The sequence below is a fragment of the Colobus angolensis genome, unplaced genomic scaffold (genome assembly GCF_000951035.1).
Source record: "Colobus angolensis palliatus isolate OR3802 unplaced genomic scaffold, Cang.pa_1.0 Scaffold115, whole genome shotgun sequence".
Taxonomy (NCBI): Eukaryota; Metazoa; Chordata; class Mammalia; order Primates; family Cercopithecidae; genus Colobus; species Colobus angolensis.
In genome coordinates this window covers 5,276,951-5,303,493 of record NW_012112586.1, presented here as the reverse complement: position 1 = coordinate 5,303,493, position 26,543 = coordinate 5,276,951, and the positions used below count along the sequence as shown (strand labels likewise).

At 42.6% G+C, this 26,543-nt stretch overlaps 1 long non-coding RNA gene across 1 annotated transcript; it reads right to left on the bottom strand.

The window, feature by feature from the left end:
* On the bottom strand, window positions 1-26,543 carry LOC105525592. Its single transcript, XR_001003949.1, has 3 exons — window positions 26,404-26,543; window positions 756-883; window positions 1-317 (listed from the first exon to the last, which is right to left on the bottom strand). It is a non-coding gene; the product is annotated as an uncharacterized LOC105525592 (long non-coding RNA).

Below are 26,543 nucleotides of genomic sequence, written 5' to 3'. Positions count from 1 at the left end.
TTTCCCTCTGGCCACCAAAGAAAGTTTATTTTATTATTATTTCATTGATATTTATCCTCCCAGTGTCTATGTTCTTCCAGGCATTGTGTCAGTGGAAAGGGATTCAGTGAGGATGAAGACATTCTGGGAGAGTTTGGCATAGATGAATTGGAATTAGCAGACCTCAGTCAATCAGGATCCCCTGTTGGGCAAATTCTGTTCAGGTCCAGCAGGTTGGGGCTCACCCAGTGAGGAAGACTTCCTGGATGAGGAAGACTCCCTTAGGGCTCCTTCCAACACTCCCTCTGAAAAGCTTTCCTTACGGGAGCCTCGCTGCCCTAGGAATAAACAAGGGAAGGGGGGGCATTTGCACCCTTTTCCTGGGGTCCTTTAGAACCAGTGCCCTTCAGTCCCGCTCATCATATTCTCCCAATTCTTCTCACCGTCCTATTTTACTGTTACTCCAACAGAACAAATTCTTTTCTATTTTTTTGAGGCAGGAATTGTGGCTCCTAATAAACATTTTTCTAGTGCTCTCACGATTCACTATTCCTTCCCCAAATTTTAAAAATCAAAGAAACTCCTTTCTCTCTGCTGCAGCCTTCCTGCCTTGAGTCATAACACAGCATATGGCCAGCTCCTGGGATGAGAAAGGGTCCAGGTGAGATGGGATGAACGGGTGCAGATGAGAAACCAAACACCTTTCAATGTGTTGCATAAGCACACCAGGCTCGCTCATGGCCTGGCAACAGCTCAGAGTGGAGGCAGGGCCTTACCAGCGGTAGGCACATCCCCACTCAGGCTCCTTGGTTCCTGTCTCCTTCCTTCCCTCCCAGAATCATGTAAAATGCTGACTTCTAGGAGAAAGAAAAAGCAAGCCTCATCTTTCATCCTAAAGCAGCTCCTTAAAAGCAAAGAATACACAAGAGTTATTTCAGCCACCTCCAGTATTTATCATCAAGTGATTTTGTATAATTCTCTCCACTTTGCAAAATGTTCGTGCTCTGGAAAGGGCTGTTGGGGATAGAATCTCAGGTCAAGGTGGGGGCTGCGGGACTGAGCAAAAGGACCCTGACGCCTTCTTTGGTTCTGCTGTTCTATGATTTTAGTAAATTGGAGGGAGGGTCCTCTGCCTCCCACTCACAGCTCCTGCTCAGTTTGTTGGTTGCTTGGTTGGTTTTCGTTAAAATTCTTCCCCAATCCATCTGATACGGTTAGGGTTTGTGTCCCCACCCAAATCTCGTCTTGAATTGTGACCCCCAGGAGCTGCGGGAGAGACCTGGTGGGAGATTATATGATCGCAGGGGCGGTTTCCCCCATGCTGTTCTTGTGAGACTGAGTGAGTTCTCACAGGATCTGATGGTTTTACAAGTGTTTGACAGTTCCTCCTTCATGCGTTTACTCTCTCTCTCTCTCTTTCTCTCTCTCTCTCGCCTGCTGTCATGTAAGATGTGCCTGCTTCCTCTTCTTCCATGATTTTTAGTTTCCTGTGGCCTCCTCAGCCGTGAAGAACTGCAAGTCAATTACACCTCCTTTGTTTATAAATTACCCAATACTGGATAGTATCTTTATAGTAGCGGGAGAACAGACTCATACACCATCCAATGGAACAATGTTACTCTCAACCAAATATAACTTAAGTACTTACGGCTCAACTGGAGAGAGAACTTAGAACAAGAAATACATAACTTCATTAATGCTCAGTCTTCTGCCCTGGGGAGTGGGATGAGACATCTACATTTGACTGCAGTTTCTGGGGCTTCTCCTGCTGGTAGCATCTCTCTCTGTATTGTGTTATTCTAATATTTAAAGATTTGCATTTTTCATACAGCATGTGCCCTCAACCTGTGCCTACAACAAACATTAGCAGCTGTGCATCCACCTGAGAAGGATGACTCTTCTGTTGGGTTTATTCAGTTTTATTCAGTTATTCAGTTTCTCCCTCTGTGCTGTTTGTAGAATCCAAGCCCAACATCAGCGGTGACTTTAGTGATCCTTCCTCTGCATCCAAGATTCTCTGTTCATTGACCCCACCAGGAATGAAGCGTCCCTGAGGTCACCATGAGATATGTCAGAGTCATCTGTGTTACTTTCCTTCCCATTCCTGCAGATGCTGCATTTGCTTCTAAAGCAGAAATCCAGCCAGGGCAATGTTGAGGGCAGGCAGCTGCCAATGGTGGGATGCCAGGCATCTGAGCATAAACCTGAGCCCAGAGGGATAAGGATGGCCTGTCGGGACAGTCAACTGCAGAAGACAGTGCTTCCTGGTCAATCAAAACAGTGGCAACTCTTCCTGTTTTTCCCAAAGTTCTTGGAAAGCCATAAACTCCCTGGGGAAGTAGTTTTGAATGTTCATTAATCTGGGAGGGGTTTACATTAAAAAAACAGAATTTAAGGAATCTCATCTAAAACCCCAAGGTCTTCTGAAGAGTCTTCTGTGGGCTCATCCAAAGCCATACGATTGGCCAGGCACAGTGGCTCATCCCAGCATTCTGGGAGGTCAAGGCAGGTGGATAAATGAGGCCAGAAGTTCAAGACCAGCCTGGACAACAGGGTGAAATCCACTCTCTACAACAAAAGACAAAAATTAGCTGAGTGTGTTGGTGCACACCTGAAGTCCCAGCTACTCAGGAGGCTGAGGTGTGAGGATCATTTGAGACAGGAGTTCAAGTCTCCAGTGAGCCATGATTGCACCACTGCACTTCAGCCTGGGCAACAGAGCAAGACCCTGTCCAAAAAAAAACCACAAAGCTACACAATCAGCATAACATAAATATCAGAGTCACGTGGAATGGCTGTGCTCCTCAGGCCTTTGCCTTGGACACCAGAAGCTGAGGGATGGAGGTTCCATGTGAATGTGGGCACAGGAGGCAGGGCTGAGTCCACACTGGGGTGGGAAACCTGGGTTTCGGGGGCTCTAAATGAGGGAATAGTGAAGGTGGTGGCCAACACTTGTTGTGTCAACTGCAGTCAACCCTTTTCTCCAGACTCCATGCTCAGCAGCCGCATGTGGACACTGTCTGTGAGCATCCACCTTTCAGACTGGTCCCCTTTGTTGGTCCCTCACCGCTCTGGCTTCTTGTGCTGCTGGGGCGGTCAAGGGACCTAAGGGTATAAACTGGACAGTTGCCAGGAAGCTTCTGGGAGAGAACTCCAGGGAACAGGGAAACCTATGGGTTCTCCCCCATTTCTTTTCTCTGTGTGACTCAGTTATGGCGAGGGGACTCTTCAGCCCCCTTATGACCATGAGGCACCAGCCGTGAAGATGAAGGGCCCCTCCCTAGGGCCCCAAGAGAGTGGAAAAGGGAAGAGTGGTTGGTAAGGATGATAGGGATGTAAGGTGACACAAGAGGGATTTTATTTTAATCTTTTTTTTTTAACCAGACAAATAGTTCATGTTACTGCCAAACCATTAGGAAATACTGAAAAAAAGAAAGGGAAAAAAAATAGCCTATCCTTTGTAGTTTCACAAAGTTCCTGTTGTTTCTCTCTCTTTCTCTCTCTCTTTCTCTCTCTCTCTCTCTCTCCCTCTCTTTCTCTTTTGAGAAAGGGTCTCACTCTGTCACCCAGGCTGGAGTGCAGTGGCATGATATCAGCTCAAGCAATCCTCCTACTTCAGCCTCCTGACCATAGTCACACACCACCATGGCCAGCTAATCTTTTTATTTTTTGTAGAGACAGGATCTCACCATGTTGCCCAGGCTGGTTTTGAACCTCTGCTCTCAAGAAATCCTCCCACCTTGGCCTCCCAAAGTGCTGGGATTGCAGGCGTGAGCCATCAAGAGAGAAGCCCAGCGTGCTTCTCTCTTGATCCTTCAGATTTTACTTCCTATGAATTCCCTTCCCCAGCACTGAATCAGAGAACACATTCAGTTTTCACTCTTTCAATCTCTCTCTCTCTCTCTCTCCTGTCTCTCTTAGCTCTCCAATTCCCAAATCAGAAAAACCATCAGCTCTGAATGACCTCAAGAGCTTAACTTCTAAGGCCTCCTCTGGGGCAGGCCTCCCATGCGTTGCACTTGTCCTGGTGGTTGCAGGTACCAAGTTACCCCATTGCCGTTGAAGGGATGAACACACAGAGCACTCCGATGTTATTGTTCCTTGGGAGCCTGGATGCAGCCGGCTCGTGTACACTCACAGAAAGTCACTTATTTGCTTATCTCTTCTTGAGTCTCAAGCACAATCTCTTTGGAGGATTGGTGGGCTGATGGGACAGCAATTTAATGCCAAGATAATCCAGCCACAATAACAGGCAAGCCTTCAGAAGCACGGAAATAATTGCATGGTCTAAGAGTTGGTTCCGAACAGTAATTAACGCAGGAGCAGCAGCCTTTTCGGGGACCTTCACTGCCCACACAAAAGAATCGGGCTCTGTGCTGATAAAGGAGCGTTTCCAGCCAGTGCAGCTGATAATTAAGTGGCCTCGTCAGAAGGCTTCGAAGTTTACCGATTCAGTGGGAAGATGTGATTGAAAAAATACATTTAAAAGGAGAGGAAAAGAATATCAAGAATTGCCTTTAAAACCACTTTGATGTCAACAAACTTAAAAACATGCTGCAAAAATAAGACGCACAATCCTTTACTGAAGGCACCATTATAAAAACGTGGCCGAGCTTGACAGAAGCCTGAAGGGTACTTTTGTGGGATTTCTAATGCTTATGTATGTGCACTGTTGAATTTTTAGGTATGTAAATCGTGGCTTAGTGAGGATGGAGGTTGTTTATTTAACAAAGGCACAGAGAGGGCTCTAATGCACTTAGAGTAAAGAGGCTCAGGCTTGGTCAGGATGCCTCCATGTCTATGGCGAAATTACTTTGCCATTAGACCAGATTGACTCAGCGACAAGCAAAGTTAATGCACACACATCATCCTCTTCACAACGAATAATCCTAAGCAGCCTGGAATCAGCTCCTTGTTTATTACAAGCCACGCAACCTTTATCAGTACCCTCATTTATGCACATCATGATTATTAAACAGCAAACAACAGATTATGATTCCAGTATCCAATCAGGTGAATGGGGGTATCCGTCAGCAGCCACCGGGTTATCTGGAGATGGGGCCGTGCCGTCCCTCAGAACTCCAGCTTTGATACAGGGTTGCCTGGGCTCAGATCCGAGCTGGGCAGCTACTAGCTGCGCAAACTTGAGCAAGTTCCTTTCTCCCTCTCCGTGTCAATTTCATCTGCAGTATGAGGATGATAGGGTGGAAGACTGAATATAAAAATGGACAGTGGCAGGACCACATATGACATTAGAATGGTGACCTACTTCCTCTGCAAAGACCAGCCCAGGAAAGCAAGCTACAGTCTCAGCAATCAGTGCAGGACAGTCAGGACTTGGTCATGTTTGCCCTCACTTTCTACTCAAGATCAACCAGAGGCAGCCAAATATGGGCCCCAGAATAATCCTGGAATATGTGCTGCTTCTAATTATATCCCACACCTAGCTTTGCAGGCTGGTAGCCTCCAATCTGGGCACACCGGGAGTCTTCTTTTTTTCTCTGTGAATCTTTCCCTCTCGTCTGCCTGCCTTTGCATCTCTGCCCAACATGAACCATGGTGGCTGACTCCCTTGTTTCAGTAAGATCTGGATAAAGGACCTATGTCTTTGGTGTTTGTCTACTTCCACATAGTAAGAGTACTTATTTTAATGTTGTGAAAATTTGATTAGTTAATAAACATAAAGGGCTTAGAGCTGTGCCTAGCACTTTGCAAGTGTTGGCTACTCATATTGTTAGGGTCTTCTAAGCCCTAGACTGGGGGTGTCCAATCTTTTGGCTTCTCTGAGCCATTATGGAACGAGAATTTTTGGGGGCCACACATAACATACACTAACACCGACCATAGCCAGTGAGCTAAAAAAAAAAAAAAAGTCATAATGTTTCCAGAAAGTTTACGAATTTGTGTTGAGCCATGGGTTGGCTAAGCTGGCCCAGACTCTTTAACCGTGTGATTAAGAGTTGAAGGCACCTCTGCTTTCCTCCCTGTTCCATACTCTCCCGAAGCAATGAACAGACAGCTGTGTTTCTGCTCCGATGAGGAGAAGGAAAATAGGCAATAAAACAATAACTAAAAGTTATTGCCCAGAGTATAACTTTAGTCATATACATGAAAAGAGCCTGAAGCCATTTCTGTTCAGGAGAGGGCTGGCCGGTTAGGACCGTCAACTGCAGAAGACGGCTCCGCCTGGTGAATCAACAGTGATAACGTTTCCTGTTTTTCCCAGAGTTCTTGGAAAGCCAGAAACTCTCTGGGGAATTAGCTTTGAATGTTCATTTCTCCAGGATGGGTGTTCTCAAGGTTAAAAAATATTAAGACATCTCCTCTAAAACCCAAAGTTCTTCCGATAATATAGCTTATGCTGTCAGCTATATTATCATCCACAAAACCCAACCTAATGGGAAAGAGTCTCGCAGGGCCTGTTTTTGTATAGATGGAAAAGGGGAGACACGCTTCTGCTGGGCGTGCACAGGGGGACTGAGCAGTTCTTTGGGGACTCTTTGGCTGTTATCATTCAGTTTCCTCCAGAATCAGCCAGGCCTAGGATACTGCTAGGCATGACTACAAATAGCTGCAAATGGATGCTTTGGCCCAAGAGATGATAAATTGAGTCGCTCCCCTCTGTGTAAACCAGAAATGGAAAGAAATGAAGCAAGTCCAGAGCAACATCATAGCACAGGAGTCTGGATGCCTTGCAGAGTTTGTGCTCATTTGAGAGATGGAGGTGGGGGCAGAGGGTGTCCTTAGTTCTCTGTGCAGAAATAAGAACTACGGTTTGTATCTCTACAGTTGCGTAGAAGATACTAAGCATTCCTTTCTAATAGCATGATCATCCAAACCTGCATTTTTTTTCTATTAACTTGTATGTTCTTTGATATTTTAGGTTAAAAAAAGTGTGTACATATCAGTTTAAATCTTAAATCTACACATCCATAAGATATCATTTTTCTTTTTTTTTTTCTTTTTTATTTTTTGAGACAGAATTTTACTCCCAACAGCCAGGTTGGAGTACAATGGCACAATCTTAGCTCCCTGCAACCTCCCCCTCCCAGACTCAAGCGGATTTCCTGCCTTGGCCTCTCAAGTAGCCGGTACTACATGTGCGTGCCACCATGCCTGGCTAATTTTCTGTACTTATTGTAGAGACAGAGTTTAACCATGTTGGCCAGGCTGGCCCTGAATTCCTGAGCTCAAGTGGTCCACCTGCCTTGGCCTCCCAAAGTGCTGGGATTACAGGCATGAGCCGCCATGCCCGGCCATATGGCATCATTTTTTTAAATAGGTAATACATTATTAAAGGAAACGTCTATTTAAAGTCCTGCCATTTTAGGTAAAAGAAAAAAATAATCAGTTGAACTGGTTCCAGAGAATCCCTGAAAAGTCAAGCAAAAGAAGGCTTTCCCCTTAGCAAACAGCTGAAAAAATACTTTCCGAGTGTTTGATAAAAGTTCTCTGACAGTGTAGATGCCAGGTCAATTTTTGATTAGCAGTGTGCTGTGTAAGTGCCTACTCTGTTTCAACCCAGTGCTGGGATCCCCTGGCCAAAACCCAATGGAGATGATCACTTGAGACATAACACTGCCAAATGCCTCCCCACCACTGTGTCTGTTTGCAGCATCAGCAAGGGATAATGACTGAAATGTTTCTGGTGGTCCTGGGATCCCTTAATCATCCCACTGATCACTTTTTGGAACTGATAGGAGGAAACGTGAAGAAACAATTGGTGTGCTGGCCAAAAGAATCAAAGTCAGCAACTGAAGTGAAAGAGTCTCCATTACGGCCGGACGCGGTGGCTCAAGCCTGTAATCACAGCACTTTGGGAGGCCGAGGCGGGTGGATCATGAGGCCAGGAGATCGAGACCATCCTGGCTAACATGGTGAAACCCTGTCTCTACTAAAAATACAAAAAATTAGCCGGGCGTGGTGGCGGGCACCTGTAGTCCCAGCTATTCAGGAGGCTGAGGCGGGAGAATTGCTTGAACCCAGGAGGTGGAGCTTGCAGTGAGCCGAGATCGCCCCACTGCACTCCAGCCTGGGCGACAGAGCGAGACTCTATCTCAAAAAAAAAAAAAAAAAGAGTCTCCATTACTTAGAAACCAAAGGCTTGGTTCCAATTCTGTAAAATGAGAAAAACAATCAAAATCAGATATAGATATAGATAAAGACATAGACATAGATGTAGACATAGATATAGATATAGATGTAGATATAGACATAGACACAGATATAGACATAGATATAGACATAGACATAGATATAGACATATAGATATAGATATAGACATAGACATATAGATATAGATATAGACATAGATAGACATATAGATATAGATATAGACATAGACATATAGATATAGATATAGACATAGACATAGACATATAGATATAGACATAGACATAGACATATAGATATAGATATAGACATAGACATAGATGTAGACATAGATATAGATATAGATATAGACATAGACATAGATATAGACATATATAGACATAGATATAGATATAGACATAGACATAGATATAGATATAGACATAAATATAGATATAGATATAGATATAGACATACATATAGATATAGATATAGACATAGGTATAGATATCGACATGGATATAGATATAGACATAGATAGACATAGATCTAGACATAGACATAGATATTGATATAGATATAGACATAGACATAGACATAGATCTAGACATAGACATAGATATTGATATAGATATAGACATAGACATAGACATAGACATAGATATAGATGTAGACGTAGACATAGACATAGACATAGATATAGACATAGATATAGACATATGTATATGGTGGGAAGTTTACTTCCCACTCAGAGATTTCAAAGCCAATGCCCTTGGTGAGTGGCTTTCCTCCAGGGGATGTTTGGGGGACAGGCTCTCCCATCTTTGGCTCCTTCATTCTAACATATGGCTTCTGAGGTTCCAGGGTTGCTGGGCACTGAGCAGGTGGAGGAGGATGGAACACGCAGGATCATGGATGGGAGCTTCACGCAGGTTGGTCTAGGAAGGCAGCGCCACCGTGTCTGCTCCCTGCCGCTGGCTGGAAACCAGTCCCATGACCACTGTGAACTTCATGGGGACTGGAAATAAAACATAACCAGGAAGGAAAGCAAGTGGGTTTGGGGAACAAGGATCCAGTCTCTGCTTCCATCTTTAAGAATCCACGCAGATTGCAGATTTATCTAGGTGTGGTGGCACACTCCTATAGTCCCAGCTACTCAGGAGGCTGAGGCAGGGCAATCGCTTGAACCCAGGAGGTGGAGGTTGCCATGAGCCGAGATCATGCCACTGCACTCCAGCCTGGACAAGAGAGTGAGACTCTGTCTCAAAAAAAAAAAAAAAATAGAATCCATGCAAATACCTGTACCAAAATATCTCATGTACTCCAAAAACATACATGCCTACTATGTATCCCCAAAAAAATCAAGAACTAAAAATTAATAATGATGATAATACAGAATCCATCAGAGAGGCTTCCGGTATAACTAGGGAAGTGTTGTAATCTTCCAAAAACACAAAGGGTTAGGGCACAAACATCTTCTGCCTGTTTTCTTCCAAAAGTAAAGCAATTTGACATGATATGAGAAAGGCTTAATTCACTCATCCATAATTTTAAAAATAAAATGTTCTATGTATCAAAATATATAAGTGCCATGAAGTGGATGCCAATGTGTAGAATACAAAATAACCACTTTTTCCCCAATATGAAAGAGAATTGCAAAAATAGAACACAACAGAAACATAGGAGCTGATGGTTTATATACAAGTCTATTTCAGAGAGAAACTTTTGCTCTCCCTTTTATTTCATAGATATGGAAATCAGCAGGCTTTGGATTAGACAATCTTCATTTGAAACCATTTGCACCAGCAAATACGCAAAAAGAAAGCAACATTCTTAAGAACTCACTCGCCACTAGTGGGAAGTCACAGAGCTTACACATGTATTTGCATGGCCAGGCTAATGCCATATAATTGTAAAATAAAAGTGAAAATATTAGACACTGTATCATCCATCATCTCACCTGCAATAGTGCTTTAATTGAACAAAAACCCCATGAGATAGGTACTATGAAGTATTTCGCTTTTACAGATGTGAAAATTTAATCACTCAAGATGGGATTTTCAGGCGTCGTTGGGGAGGTTTGTCTTAAAACATCCTCAGGCATAGTAAGATACTGGTTAATGCTAAACCAGGGAGGAAGAAAGAGCTGGCCTGTGTTTCAGGCATAAAACTCTTAGCATGTTGTGTAAAATTTCAGCTAACAGGGGAGAGAAACAAAATGTAGTTGTTCACGATCCTATCCACAGATTTCTATCCCAGGATAGGCACAGCACCTTGTCCTCCCACTGACATGTCTAAGACGAAGGATAAAGAGGCAGAAGGAGGGGAGAGGGTGTGCAGGTTTGATTCAAGGTGCAGGGATTCTGCAATTGGAGGATAGATGTTCTCATGCCTCTTAAGGGATCAAGGCAAAGCATGGGGGTGGTTTTCTACGTGCTTTGAAGTCTTGGGTGGTTGACAGTTGCAGCTCATGTATGCCAGAGACACTGCCTTCACACTGGGAGAGCCTCCTGTTGCATTTTGGAAGCCCAGGTTCAATCACCATCCAACAGCTATGATGAGTCTCCATTTCTAAGATGCACATTGTGGTGCTGAGAGTTTCTTGTACAGAAAGTGGGAGAAAAGTAAAGCCAAAGATATTAAAATATAAAGCTCTTTCCTTTAAAAGCATATTACCTGTAAAAATATATATATATATACACACACACATATATATGTATATATATACACACACACACATATATATGGTGTTGGCCAGGCGTGGTGGCTCATGCCTGTAATCCAAGTACTTTGGATGGCTGAGGAGGGCAAATCACCTGAGGTCAGGAGATTGAGACTAGCCTGACCAATATGGTGAAACCCTGTCTCTTCTAAAAATACTAAAAATACAAAAATTAGCTGGGCGTGGTGGCAGGTGCCTGTAATCCCAGCTACTTGGGAGGCTGAGGCAGGAGAATCACTTGAACCCAGGAGGCAGACATTGCAATGAACCAAGATCGCGCTACTGCACTCCAGCCTGGGCAACACAGCGAGACTCCATTTCAGGGAAAAAAAGGTGTCATATGGATGAATAAATTTAAAATATGATATGTATACTCAATATGTATGCAATATGACACAGCCTTTAATATAAAGGTATTATGTGATTTGTAACAACATGGGTGGATGGAAAGAACATTATTTTACGTGATATTAAGCCAGGCACAGAAAAACAAATACTGCCTCACTTACATGTGAAATCTAAAAAAGTCGATCTCATAAAGAGAGAGAAGAAAGGTGGTTGCCAGAGGCTGGGGGCAGGGCAGGAATGAAGAAAGGAGAGATGCTGATCTAAGGGTATGAGTTTCAGTTAGACTGAAAGAATAGATTTAATGATCTATTACATTGCATGATGACCACAGATAATAATCATGCATATTTCAAAATTGTTAATATAATAACTTTTCAATGTTCTCACCACAAAAAATTTAAGTTGATAATGTGATGGATATGTTCATGGGTTTGATTGAATCTTTCTACAATGTATACATAGAGCAAACTTCACATTGTACTCCAAAACACATACAATTATTAGTTTTCAATTAAATCAATCAGTCAATAAAATAGGATGTCATGATAGCATACAATACAAAAAAATACTTGATAAGATGATATATTGATTGATCATAAATTCTTCTGGTTGCCTTTTTGGAAATTCACTTATTAGATCATCAAAATTTATACTTTTGGCAATTTCATTTTCCATCTATATAATTGAAATAGACGTCAGTTGCTTTTGGAAAATGCAAATGATTTTTGATAATTTTTAATTTTGAGAAGGATCTTTCTGCTGATGCAGCCGTTACTGGAGCAATTAAGAATACTTTATAGGCTACAAGAAATTTGAGATACATTTCTGGAAAATTATTGTGAAATATATGTTTTAGTACATCATGAGCTGATGATACTTGCAGAATGATTTTTCTAAAAATATTTAAATATTTATATACATCGATTTTGTGTCAGTCTGGATTTAATTTTAAATGAGAATTAATGCAATGGCATTTTAATGTTTCCTTAGACATCTCCTGTACCTTACAGGGATCTTAAAAAAAGTAGAAAGTGGCTTCATGATTTGTTTATGATTTAAAACATATTCTACTTCTCCATTGTCAGTTAAAAAAAAACTTTATTTTAAATTATTTCTTTGTTAATGACTGGTTCATCCAAAGCATCATATGAAAATAGAGTTATTTCCCACTGAATGCAATGATCTTTCAGATCAATGTCTATATCTAACCTGTGGATATTTACTTTGCAATGTTCAACAATTTTCAAAACAAGGGGTTCTAACTCAGAAGCCTCCTCTAACTCCGCTATATGCTTTAGTAAAATTTCCATGCAAATGCTTGTATTTGGTAATAACTACTGACGAGGTTCTATCTTTGTATAGATGTCACAGAAATGGACTCTGTGGGCTGACAGGCCAGCTGGCTGCCCGTGGCTTGTCCACGTGCTGCTCACATGAGCCCTTTCTCTCTCTTGAGCAGCTGCTGCCTTCACGACTGTTCATCTTTCTGCCGCTGCTCCATCTGCCAATCTGGGCCCAGGTCCTGGACCTGCTGCCCTGTCGGGGCCTCCAGGAGCCCCAGCATGTGTGCGTGGGCAAGGTAGCCCAGCCAACTGCCCGGCACCCCTACTGCCCACTGCTGTAATCCAAACTGCAAAACTGTTTCCTTGGCTCGTCTTCCTAGCGTTTGTTCAACATATCCCAGAAACCCAAAGAGTAATCCCCTTTTTCCCTTCTCCTTATTGGCCACGCATGTCATTGGTGGCCTCTGTGCATTCCAAAAAGTCTGGAAATGGTTCAGGAAGAAAAATACAACCCAAAATGTCACAGAACCTTTTCTCAGGTAATGACAAGGAGGCTCAGAAAGCTCTTTTCCTTTTACAATTTTTAAGTGTGATGACAGCTGTAAAAGAACCTATAAATGAATGGAATAAAGGTTGAATTAAGCACCTGGTCTCCACCCCATTAAATCAACGTGGCATCATTACTACCTGTGAAGGTCCCTGTGGGATCCCATTGTGATGTGACTCAGGGTGAAGAGAATTTTATGTGCAGGGGAAGAAAAGACTGTTTGCACAACCAAGGCATCGTGACCTTTAGTTCACAAATAATACTGTTGATGGAAGACTACCCACTGTGCCTCCCTTCATGACCCCAACCATGATGCAGCTCCTTTTGTAAAATGCCAAACCCCATTTGCATTAAAGCCATGATTCTGAAGCTAAAACAACATGGGCTCTTTGCTCTGGGGAACATCATTCCAAGAAACTAATTTTTTTTTCTTTGCTCACTATGCAAACTCTTAAGATCAAGAATTGTTCACACGGAACATAGCACTATCTCCCCTCCTCTGCATACGAATGGAAGATAGTCTAAGCCATTCCATCACATTGTGTCCGAATAAGCTGCCGTCTTTTCTATCTAAGTACAAAGGTAGGGAGTCCAGGGATATTGTAAAATGCCTTTCAATCTTGTTTTAAACTCAGGGCCCTGTGTACTCTAAGCAATTTTTGAAAGGAGGCACCATCTACACTGCAACTCTTGGAGCCCCAACACTTTCCAGGAGCTTTTTTGTTTCTGTACCTTTCTCCATTTATTTCATCCAAAACCATGCTTCGAGCCAGGCACAGAGCTGGCTGACTTGAAAACAAACATTAAACATTGTCTCCTGCCATCATGAAATTCACAGTCAATCTGGGAGATGATCAAGTAAAACTTTGAGTGTAATACAAATTCAAGGATGCCCTAAAGGAAAGAATACAATGACAAGTAAGTTTTGATTAGTTATCAGAGAACGTTAACAAAGATTTATTGATGTGATTGTGTTAAGTATCTATTGCTGTATTAAAAAATTACTCCAAGCTGGGCATGGTGACTCATGCCTGTAATTCCAACACTTTTGTAGGCCAAAGCAGGAGGATCAATGGAGCACAGGAGTTGGAGAATAACCTGAGCCATATAGTGAGACCCCATCTCTACAAAAAAATTATCTGAGTGTGGTGGTACATGCCTGTAATCCCAGCTACTTGGGAAGCTGAGGAGACAGGAGGATTGCTTGAGCCCAGGAGTTGGATACTGCAATGAGCTATGATTACCATGTAATCATGGTACAATAAAAAAGTACCCCCAAAATTTGACAGCCCAAAACAACACACAATTTCTTTTCTTTTCTTTTCTTTTTTTTTTTCTTGCGACGGAGTCTTACCCTGAAGCTCAGGCTGGAGTGCAGTGGCATGATCTCAGCTCAGACACCAAAATAGCTGGGATTACAGGCATGTACCACCACCAAACGTGGTTAATTTTTGTATCTTTAGTAGGGACAAGGTTTCACCATGTTGGCCAGGCTGGTCTCGAACTCCTGACCTCAAATGATCTGCCCACCTCGGCCTCCAAAGTGCTGGATTTACAGGCATAAGCCACCATACCTGGCCGCAACACTCAATTTCTGATGGCTAAGAATCTAGGGGCAGCAGAACTGGGTGGGCTGGCAGAGGGTATCTCGTGAGGTTCAGTCAGGTTGTGACTGAGGCTACATCATCTGAAGGCTTGACTGGGGCTGGTTTACTTGTGTGGCTGGCAGTCTCGGCCCCTCCCCATGTGGGCCTCTCTGTAGGGCAGCCTGGGCATCATCATGGCAGCTGCTTCCCCAGAGTGATGGGGGGTGGGGGAGAGAGACAGAAACCAAGATAGGCATCTTTCATGACCAAATCTCAGCAGGGACAGCCCAGCACTCCTACCCTATGCTATTCCTCACACAGTGGTGGTCATCTACATGGGAGGTGACACTGGGGACAGGGACACTGAGGACCACCCTGCTGACTGCCTACTACAGGGACCTTCTTGAGAACATGAGCTCAAGCACATATTCCAGATGACTGTGACATTAATGAAAAGTTTAGAAAGTGTCAACACTGGGAAAGTTGAGGTCTAAAAGGCCTGATGCCGTCTTTAAAATCAGTTACTCAACTGGATATGCCCCTTTAATCCCTGCATATTGCTCTGCTTCTTCTCCACCTGCTCTCTACCTAGAGAAGGAAACCAATGTAGCCACCACCAAGGCACAGGGTGCTTTCTGGCACTCAGTTGGGATGAGCCACCCCAACTGGAGAACCCCAGGGGAAGAGTATGGAGTCCTGGCTCCATCTGTGCAGGGTCACTGCAGGCTAGCTGGGATCCACCCCCAATTCACCACTTTTCCCAAGCTCTCCCTCCACCCAGCTGTCTCTCTAGCAACAACTCCCTACTCTCACCCCTTCACCCTTTAGTCACTCGCCTCAGAACTACATCATCACACATGCATCTCCTAATAGATTTAATAAGCTGGTACTCATAGACCATACAATTCACCCACTTAAATATACAATGCAGTGGTTTTGACCATATTCACAGATGTGTGCAACTATTACCACAACCAACTTTAAGACACTTTTGTCACTCTGAAAATAAATCACACACCTGTGCCCTGCCACCCTCCAATCTATCACCCTGAGTGACCACTGATCTACCTACTGCCTTGTTAGATCTGCCTATTCTGGACATCTAATGAGTGGAATCATACAAAATTCCCCACACATTGTTAAATTGGTTCTTTATTAAATTTGAAAACCAGCCAGTCTGTTGTGCTACCTCTTTTATCCTGGGACCTTGACTGACATAGCTACAGATTAAGTCAAATGTAAGTACATTCTTCTGTCTATAGATTAACAGGAAAACATAAAGTTATATGCGTTACAGTAATCTGAAGGTTCAACCCTTTGTTGATAACCTAAATAACATCAATAAAATCTAAGAAATGGGGAAAGGAGTAAAGAGCCTGAATATGTCTCTGGTTCTCCCAGTCCTTTGTAGAAGAAATAAATCTATGTTTCATCTTTTAAATCTTTCATTCTTGATGTTCATAATGTGCCCTAGGTTAAAAATAAACTTTTAAGTGTATAGCTAGAAGAAGGAAAGAGAACAATGAAAATCAGAGACGTTGTCTCCCAAGGGACTAGGCATGGCAGGGACAGAGGAAGTAATGACGAAATGTTGTCTATCTGTTGGAAAACCAGGAGCCAAAAGGGGCATGGGGGTAAAAATGACAAACAGGCAAAGAGACAGATCATCTGAGAAGCGCAATGGCAACACGTCAGAGTTCAGCCACCAGAGCCCATGCTTTCAGTCATCTTATGTAGTGTAGGAAAATACTAATTATGAAAGAATGTAAAAATATACCAATAAATAAAATGTATAATAAAGTCTGTGCCCAACTGTGTTTAAAATTTTAATTAATTAGCTGGGTGCAATGGATCACATCTGTAATCTCAGCACTTTGGGAAGCTGAGGCAGGAAGATCTCTTCAGCCCAGGAGTTTGAGACCAGCCTAGGCATCATAGTGAGGCACCCCACCTCCCAGTCCACTAAAAAAATACAAAGATTAGCCAGGCATGGTAGTGTGTGCCTGTGGTCCCAGATACTCTGGAGGCTGAGATGGGAGGATCGCTTGAGCCCAGGAGGTCCAGGCTGCAGTGAGCTGTGATTGCACCACTGCACTCAGCCTGGGCACCAGAGTGAGACTTGGTGTCAGAAAAATAAAATAAAGTGAAATAAAATTTTAATTAATTAATTTTAAGCCTCTACACAGCCAGTATAGGTGTTGTAAGCTCAAGCTATGCAGTGGGCATCTGGAACTAAAAGCCAGCGTTCACTCACGAGGACCTTTGTCAAAATGTGTGACTGCCCTTAGTTTCATTCATAAAATAACAGTAATAACGGTAGCTACTCTATGGTTTTGTGGTGAGGACCAGAAGTGGTGATTTGTGAAAAGCACTTATATCCGGTAATTATTTAAAACTACTTATTCCAGCACTTGGCCCATGGCAAATTTCCTGGTAGCCATACGTACATATACACATGCTTTTAAATACCTAAAAGTATGTACACACTCTTTTAACTTACTACTAAGATTTTATACATTTTCTAGTAGTTTGTATGATGAACATGTATATACCTCCCTTTAAAGTTAAACAATAAAAGACCCTTAACTTTTCTACCTTAAAATCTCCTCTCACCACATCACCCAGCAATGGCAGCTGTTCCTATTTACTTCTACTTGTTTCTCCGAAGATGTACGTGAGTGGGTAAACACAATATAATTTGACATTGCGGTTTTTAATAGCATATCACAAATATTTTCCCGTTATAATTTCATTCACAAACATGATTCTAATAGTTATATAATATTACACCCTACGATCATTTCCTAGTTTACTTAGCTATTTCCTATGGTTGTATATTCTTGGCTTGTTTCCAATATTTTTCTGTTCTAATTCGTCTCCAACAAATGTCTTCATCCGTGAATCTTTCACAGCATATCTAAGTATTTTCTTAGAATAAACTCCTAGAGTGAATCTGTTAGCACATTCGTTTCTTTCTTTTAATTAACAACTGGAAAAAAAATGATTATTGCAGACACATTCTCTTCAAGTGAATATTTCTTCTCAGCTGAACTTTGCTTTACTGAGTATTTTTCCCCCCCTTGGCTGCATTTTCATTCTTCTTTTGCTGTTTCGTGTTTCACTCCCACCTAAAACATGTCCAAGTTCCCCCTCCCAAAGCAAAGCCCCACTCGGTTCACAGCAGAGTCAACTTTGTTCAGCTGTCTTTACCCTGCAGGTCCAAAGATCTGTTGTCCAGAGTATTTGTTGAGGGGATAAGAGGTGCCAGGTCCTCATCAGAATAATCTTTGCATGTTCCATTTTAGATGATGCAGTTGAGGCTACATAACTTTTTGTGACTTGAACAAAGTCACGGCCATCACTTTGGAGCAGAGATTGGACCCAGATCATCGGACTGCCGTGCCCTTGGTCACTACACAACAGCCCTGGATGCTGCAACCTGAAGACCTCCAGCCCCATATGAATCATCTTCATCCACCAACTTTCTCCCATCTAGGTTCCCACACTCCTCCCATCTGAGTTCCCACACTCCTCCCATCTAGGTTCCCACACTCCTCCCATCACCCAGCGTGGGAGCCCTCATGGTGGTGGTTGACCCTTCCTCTATCTCCACCTGCATATTGGCCACATTCTCCCCAAGACTCACTCCAGTCCACTCTCACCTCAACCTCACTGTCTCACTCATAGGGTTGAGGAAAGACAGAATAAATCGTGGCTGGGAAAAGGCATTTTAGTCAATGTACCATCAGTTTTACGTGTCAGCTTGGCCAGGCTAGAGTCCCCAGTCATCTAAACACCATCCAAACAGTTGACTGTAAGCAAAGATTATCCTAGATAATTTGGTTGGCCTGAGACATTCAGTTAAAAGACCTTAAGAGCAGAACAGAAAACAGGAAATTCTGCCTGTGGACTGTAGTGCCAGCTCCTGCCTGAGAGTTTCCAGCCTGACCTTCCTGAACTTACCTAGTAATCCCCCACAATTGCATGAGCCAATCCCTTGCAATAAATAAAATAGATCCAGATGTAGATAGATAGAGATATAGATCCTACTGGTTCCGTTTTCCTGGCAGAACCATGATGGATATGATACATGTCCCAAAAAGAGCCTCCCAGTGGTGTCTTTTTGTTTTTGTATAAGATAGTTTTAATCCACAGATTTAAGAGCGATATATACATTTATTATCATTATAATTATAATGATATAATTATAATTGTATATATTATATATAATTATATATCATTTATAATATATAACGATTACCAAATATATATTTAAATCTACCTACTTGTATTATATATTTATATATACGTGTGTGTGACACGTATAATTTTTAAAATATATCTGTATATCTATTTAATTTGTATTTCTAGCCCAATTCAGTCTAATGACAGAAAATATAACTCATTAAGTCTAGGTAATCGCAAATAATTCAGGCTGAATTCCTCAATTCATCAATTTCTCCGTCCTCCAGCCTGCGCAGAATTGATTCTAACTTTCAGGGAGTTGAAGCAGCACTGCCCTGGGGGGCTCTCTTCCAGCTCTCAGGCCCTCCCGACACAGCTCTGGTGCCCACGGGGATGCGCCCACGGGGATGCAAGGCCCTGTCTGACCATCAGACCTCCTGTTCTCACTTGAGATGTTTACTTCTAGTCCCCAGTCCTGCCCCAACCACAGGATGTAACCCAGACCCTGGTCTCTATCCCGAGGTTTATCCTTGTCAAGCGGTTCTCAGTAGCATGCCTCTGCCACTCCCAGTCACAGAGGGCAATATTGACTCCCCTCTTTATCGAGGGAGGAGAAAATGGGGCATATCCCAGACCCCTGGGCTTAAGGCTTCCATGTTCCCATCTCTACTCTTTAATGCCAAGATGACATAAGGTACTTTCTGTAGGCATAGACAACCAGGCAGGAAGAGGGGCCCATATTCCTTCTAATCTCGGATCACGAGTACCCTCTGGGGATCTATCACCCCAAGCTTGGTGCATGGACAAGGGGTACCTTATTCTCTTCGTTTCTTCTAAGAATATGGACTGCTTCTCCCCTAGGCAAATGGAATCTTTGTCAATTCCAAGTGAGCTTGAAAAATCTTATTCTTTTTTACTTATTGTTTAGATCAGAACCTAAAATTGAAAATTTCAAGAAGCTCAAGTTCTTATAACTAAAAAGGCTTTTTTCTCTCAAGAGCTTTGGCTCTGTCCTAAGTTTCAGTGTTCTACTTTGAAACACAAAAGCTGAGCTCGACATTGATTTATTTGCTTTTTATCTGAATGATTGCTATAAGTGACACCTTTTGGGGCAGTATGTCCTAGCTGGTTAAATTGGAGTTGGGAAACACATTGCAAGAAAGGGTACAAAGAGGCATATTTTGCTGAATCTTTTGCAGTAACTTTTGTGTCTGTTACCACAAGCTTATTTATGATAAGATGCTTCCTAACTTTCCTCGCTCACCCTTACCTCATCCCTGGACCAAGCACGAAATTTATTTTATACGTGCTAGGTTTAGCTGATTTCAATGTGACTTCCCCAGGGCAGAAGAGACAGTGGTTGAAGCATGAAGAATCCACTTACCCAGGAGAATCAAAGATTGCTCCTAGGGAATGGAGCAGACATAATTAAATGAGTTTTTTCTTTCCCCAGTGTATCTAATATTCATTTTTGTATTTACTTGGAGCAAATGAATTTAAATGAATTTTCAGTTAGAGTTAAATCAACTCATTAAAACACATTGAAGGAATTAGAAATGTAAAATCATTTCCTGCTGCAATTCATTCATCTCTAAGTCTATAACTGACTTGAATCTAGGTGAAGGTCATTGCTTAAAGGGGACAGTGGCCTTTATTTTTTCAACCTACAAACTTTTACAGTTTGCATGGAGTTTTCACACCCATGAACTCAAACAAGACTGAGTAGGCCTGTATGGTGAACAAAACAGAAGTAAATGCCTCCACTAGTCAGGGGAGGAAAGTGAGCTCAAAAAAGTTTAATATTGTTGCCTAAGGATACTCAACCAGCAAATGGCAATATTGAGACAGGAGCAGGTCTTCAGTCCAAACCCACATACTAGAGCTTGCTTAGGAAGCTGGTCACTCTTGGATCACCTTCTCCATCACTGGACCCACACTCTGCCCTTCTTTACCCGGTTCTGACCTCTGAGATGCTGAACCTGGGGTGCCCTTGGCATTGAACTTTGAGTTGCATTATTTTCCCATTGTTTTACCCACAATTATCTTGTCTTCCTTTTTTTTTTCCTTTGAGACAGAGTCTTGCTCTGTTGCCCAAGCTGGAGTGCAGTGGCACGATCTCAGCTCACTGCAAGCTCTGTCTCCCGGATTCACACCATTCTCCTGCCTCAACCTCCCGAGTAGCTGGGACTACAGGCGCCTGCCACCAAGCCTGGTTAATTTTTTGGTATTTTTAGTAGAGACGGGATTTCACCGTGTTAGCCAGGATGGTCTCGATCTCCTGACCTCGTGATCTGCCCGCCTCGGCCTCCCAAAGTGCTGGGATTCCAGGCGTGAGCCACCGCGCCCGGCCTATCTTGTCTTGTTTTTAAAAGTATGGCTCACTCTAATTTTCTTCTGTAACTAACAATTTCATGAATAACATTTAAAAATGTAGTCAATCTGATTTGTGCTAGGTGACATGGATAAAGTAAGAAGCCAGCTTTTTGTTCTCTAAATATATAGTTGATAATTAGATAACAACCTACCTTTTCTTCAAAGCGATTTAATTTCCATAATGTTCCACATTTGCATATATATTTGGAGTGGTTTCATGGCTATATTCTTCCTGACGGACCTGTCCGTATCTGCATGAGTGCAATCTTCGTTAAATTTCTCTAATTCCTATTTAAGTGGCTAACCAGGCTGACCCCTGGATTTTTTTTTTTTTTTTTTTTTGTAGTTGTTTAAAATTTTCTGGGACTTCCTCACTAGTATTTTTTCAGCACCAAAAATCTTATTATCCATGCAAGTACTTTTTTAAAAAAAAAAATTCTATTTAACCAAAATTTAAAACTACACAAATTAACAATCCCACTCATGGAAAGACATAGTCATTTTCAGAAGAACAAAATATCCTGTGCCACAGTGAAGATACATCAACTGTTTGCATGTTTGAGTGTGTGCTATGTGCACAGTGCATCTTGGTGCTTGATCCTTTTGTCCCTCAGTGGCTTTATATCATGGGTACTGTCACATCTCCATCTTACGATGAGGACAGTGAATGTTCTCACGTTTCTCTTATGCCAAGTGAACTTTTGAAAATTTTTGTGAAAATGCAATAAATATCCTACTAGAATGCTAGTAGAGTTCATCTCATATATTTAGATTAATGTGGGGGAAAGGAGTTCTCCCTGATGTTGAATCATACCCAGAGAAGATATATCTCATTGGGCAGCCCTTCTATAAGACTCTTTAATAGAGTTCTACTGTTTTCATCATGTAATTCATGCACATGTTTTGCTCATTCTTATTTCTGCATATTTTATGATTTTTGTCACTATTGTGGAGGAAATCGTTTCCTCACTATACTTTTTTGTAAAACAAAATATATAAATATTGGCTAAGAAGAGAAAGCAAAATTACTATTTTGCAGACAATGTAATCACTTTTAAGAAAACCCAAGAGAATCTACAAAAGTATAGTATTAAAAACAATAAAACAAAGCATGTGGATGATACAAAAAAATATAAAAATCAGTAGCTTCCTATAAAATAATTACTTCACCTTAAAAATTACCTTCCTGTGGAGAGGAAGTTGTATATATATTTTACAAAAAAGCCTAATAAAAATCACAAATTTTATGCTGAAAAATGTTCCCTTCTAGTTCAGGCATTATTTGCATCTATAAAATTTTAATTGCTTCTGTCAATATGTAGTGTTTTACTTATTAAGATATTTTAAAGTATTATTTTTTAAAATTGCATTATGCCCAGCAAGTCACAAAGTGCATCTGACAGTATGCTATGCACCCTCTTCCACTGGCATACAGATGTGCAACCCCACAAGCAACTTGTCACCACTTCAAATGTTTGTGAGGATAGTGGAGCTGAAGAACACTAGAAATTGCTGTGGAGTTAGCATGACTAATGTTTAATTAACTGGGTTGTAGAAAGACCAGAAGATGTTCCACTGTTTTCCCTGGTCACAATTTATACTCCCTGTTCCAAGAATGTGTCTCGCACAGCCTCCTCCCCCATCGGTCCGTACTAGATCTGCAGTTTTATTTCATCAGGCTGGAGTCTCCTTTCCTCTCCACCACTATAGTTCGTGACCAGATGCTGTCGATGCCATCAGGGCCAGCTTCCTGGTCATACGGTCCATGCAGTGACAAAGGGTCCCTTGTTTGGAAGGGGCTCCATGCTCTGCTATCACTATCATGAACTTCTTCATGGTTTTAAAACAAGAGGCCCCACATTTTCATTTTGCACTATACCTTGCAAATGATGCCATTATGTCCTGTCCAGGATCTGATCACATCTCACTGTTGCCTCTGTTGACATCAGGTCCTGGCCACCATTGCCTGTATCTTAGGGCAAAGCCCTTCAAGTGCTCTCTGCAGATGTCCTTACTCCAGCTAACTGTGGAATCTCAACCAACAGCCAGACAGAGCCTCCTAAGCCCCTATCCAGATGGTGTCACTCCTCTGCTGACCCCTCCCCTGGAGGACCAGCTTATCAGAGTCAAGGCCAGGGTCATGGCATCAGCCTCCCAGGTTCATCCCGTCAGGGTCCACAGTTCCCCATTTCCCCAGCCCTCTTCCTCACTCCTCAGTCACAGCAGGAGGACTTCTGCTGTTCCTCAAGCACACGAAGACTCTTCTGCCCAGGCCCTGGCATTGTACAAATCCTCCTCCCCAGGGGACCACAGGACTCCTGCACCTGCCTCCTTTCAGTGTCTTTACTCAAAAGGTGCAATGAGGCCTTCCCCAACCAAGGTCATTAAAGTATTAACATTAGAAGGTTGTCAGTATTAAACAGTAAAAATACAAGACCTGATTAAATGTGAATTTCAGATTAACAATAAATATTTTTAGTATAAGTATATCCCCAGTGGTTCATGGGAAATACTTATGCTAAATATATACGCAAAGTGTACGTGTGTGTGTATATATGCATAGTATGCATAGTGTATGTATATGTTTAGTGTATACATATATATGCCATGCATATATAAATTTAGTATAAGTATACTAAATATAAGTGACTATATGTATTTAGTAAAAGCATATTAAATATAAGTGGCATTGGACTTTATGCACAGTGGTCAGCAAAAATAGTGAAAATTATGGTATAAATATACATATATGACATAAATATGCTATATATACATATGGTATATTAGTATATATATTTAGCTTACTTATATTAAATATATACATAGTATATGTAGTAATACATATACACAGTGTATGTAGTATTAAATATATAGCGTATATATAGTATTATATATACATAGTATATATTTAGTATATACACATAGTATGTATATATAGACTATTTATATATATAGTATAGGTAGACTAAATATATATACTAATATAAAATACATATATATCATATTTATACCATATACACTTATATTTATGTCATTTTTGTCACTATTTTCACTGATCCCTGTGCATAAAGTCCAACGCCACGTTCACCACTAGTGGCCCTATAGTTCTCCCATGCATTATTTTTCTTTTTTTTTTTTTTTTGAGACGGAGTCTTGCTCTGTCGCCCAGGCTGGAGTGCAGTGGCCAGATCTCAGCTCACTGCAAGCTCCGCCTCCCGGGTTCACGCCATTCTCCTGCCTCAGCCTCCCGAGTAGCTGGGACTACAGGCGCCCACCATCTCGCCCGGCTAGTTTTTTTTTTGTATTTTAGTAGAGACGGGGTTTCACCGTGTTAGCCAGGATGGTCTTGATCTCCTGACCTTGTGATCCGCCCGTCTCGGCCTCCCAAAGTGCTGGGATTACAGGCTTGAGCCACCGCGCCCTGCCGCATTATTTTTCAATTGGATGTTTTGCCACCTGGAGTGCTATATATTTGACTTACTTATCCTTTTAAAGAAATTATCTGGCTATCTCCTCTGATCGACAGCCATAGGTGGGTGCGTCACCTTCATTCTCCCAGGTTCAGCTGGAAACCAGGAATAATGTCTGCTCGGATGGCAACTGAAGAACACATAATTATCAACCAGGCATTCTTGGGACACCCACCGTCTCCTTTGTGCCCAGAGAGATCAGGCAGATCAGTGCACAGAGAGAGTGAGCAGAGGGGAGACCCATTGGCAAGCCAGCCCCTTAATCTGGCTCCAGGTCCTTCCTGGGGCTGGCTGTGTACGTGCCCTGGGCCTCCCCCAAACACAGCTCTTTAATAAAAACCTTCTTTTTCCATAAGCTGACTCAAGCTGGTTAATGTCACTCACAACTAAAGAAGTCTTTTTAGCAATATCCTAGAATGAGGCATTATAGAAGCTTCTCTAATTAAGTCCCAAAAGTTCTTCCCTCAATCTGACTCCAACCTCCATGAGGTGCATCTCTTTCCTTATGCCCAGGGGATGATAACAGCTATTATTGCAGCATTCTGTAGCTTCAGGTTTAGCGCCAGAGCTGCTCTAGAGAACTGCTGGGGTGACAAAGCAGAATTCCAGCGGTGGAGATCTGACGTCGGCACTCTCTCAAGCTCTCCATTCTAAACCCAGAGGGCTGAGAACCACTAATCTAGACAGGATTGATTGGAGGTCACACAAAAGGTGGCCGTGTTGGGCCTGGGTCCCAGGCTTCTGCACCCTGTAGCTGTATTCTATCTAGTGAAGCATCCTTGATGATAATTTTCTTTTGCACTTGCTAAGGCTGCCTGTTCCTATCATTGATGACTCAGTACCAGTTTTGATTTTCCAAGAAGCATCCGCTTTAGTGAGGATGTTCACAACGTGTGGGCCTGAGAACGCGTGTCTTCTTGCTCACAGGGCTGGATGTTCACATTCAAGAGTCATTCACAAATCCACTTTCTTCCTATCTTTGGAATCTGTTCACTTTCTCACTTCTGCAATTCCCCTCTTTCAAGCCCTGAGCACTCCCTGGCTGTCTGTGCATCCACTTCTGTATCCCCCACCCTATCTGTGACCATCCATTTCATGGCTGCCTTCTCTGTAAGCTCTGTCAGAAAAGGGAGGCCCTCAGAGGCACTGGCGTCTCCACCTCCAGCATGCAGAACAACTCCCTGCCGAGGCTGGGGGTACCATCCCTCCCTGTGGAATGAATGAATGAGGAAATTCCTTCCCCTACCCAGCGGAGTGCCTGCCCCAGGGCACAGGGAAATTCCTGACTCCCGGGGACTCTTCTCACAGCAGCGTATGGCTTTCTCTCTCTCACGATGCTAGCAACCACTAGATCATATACACATATACACTCCACACACACACAGGGAGTGCAGGGACCACCCTGCCGTCTGCACTAGTCATTTCCAGGCTTGAAATGAGACCAGCCTCCGAGAACTTGAAATGGGTTATTTTGTTTGTTTGTTTGTTTTCATGTAGTCTTTTCATCTGCTTCACTCTCTCACTGGAACTCTCCTCTCCTTGCACAGAGAAAATATGTTTCGTGTGACTTTGTCTGTCAGTTCCCGCTCCTCTGTGCCAGCTCTGCCCAAGCTTCAGGAGCTCCGAGGCTCGCACTGCCCTGCTCCCCTGTTTGCTAAGGGAGATGCCTTTGGCTGCCTATAAGGTTGGTGGGGTAGGTATCCTGCTAATTACCCTGCTAACAAACACTGGGCACAAAGGAGCCAGCTGTCAGTTGGTACAGAGGAGAGCAAAATTGAAATGGTGTGACTTGTGCTCGCCCCTCAGAGACATCACTCACCTCTGCCTGTTTCTGGTTGGGAGAAACAGGAAGTTTCATCCCTGGCTGCAATCAGTCCTGTTATTTGGCCCGTAGTGAGCCAGGGCCTCCCTGCAGACAACTGCCCGCTCCAGCATTGCCTCCGGATGGCAAGATGTACC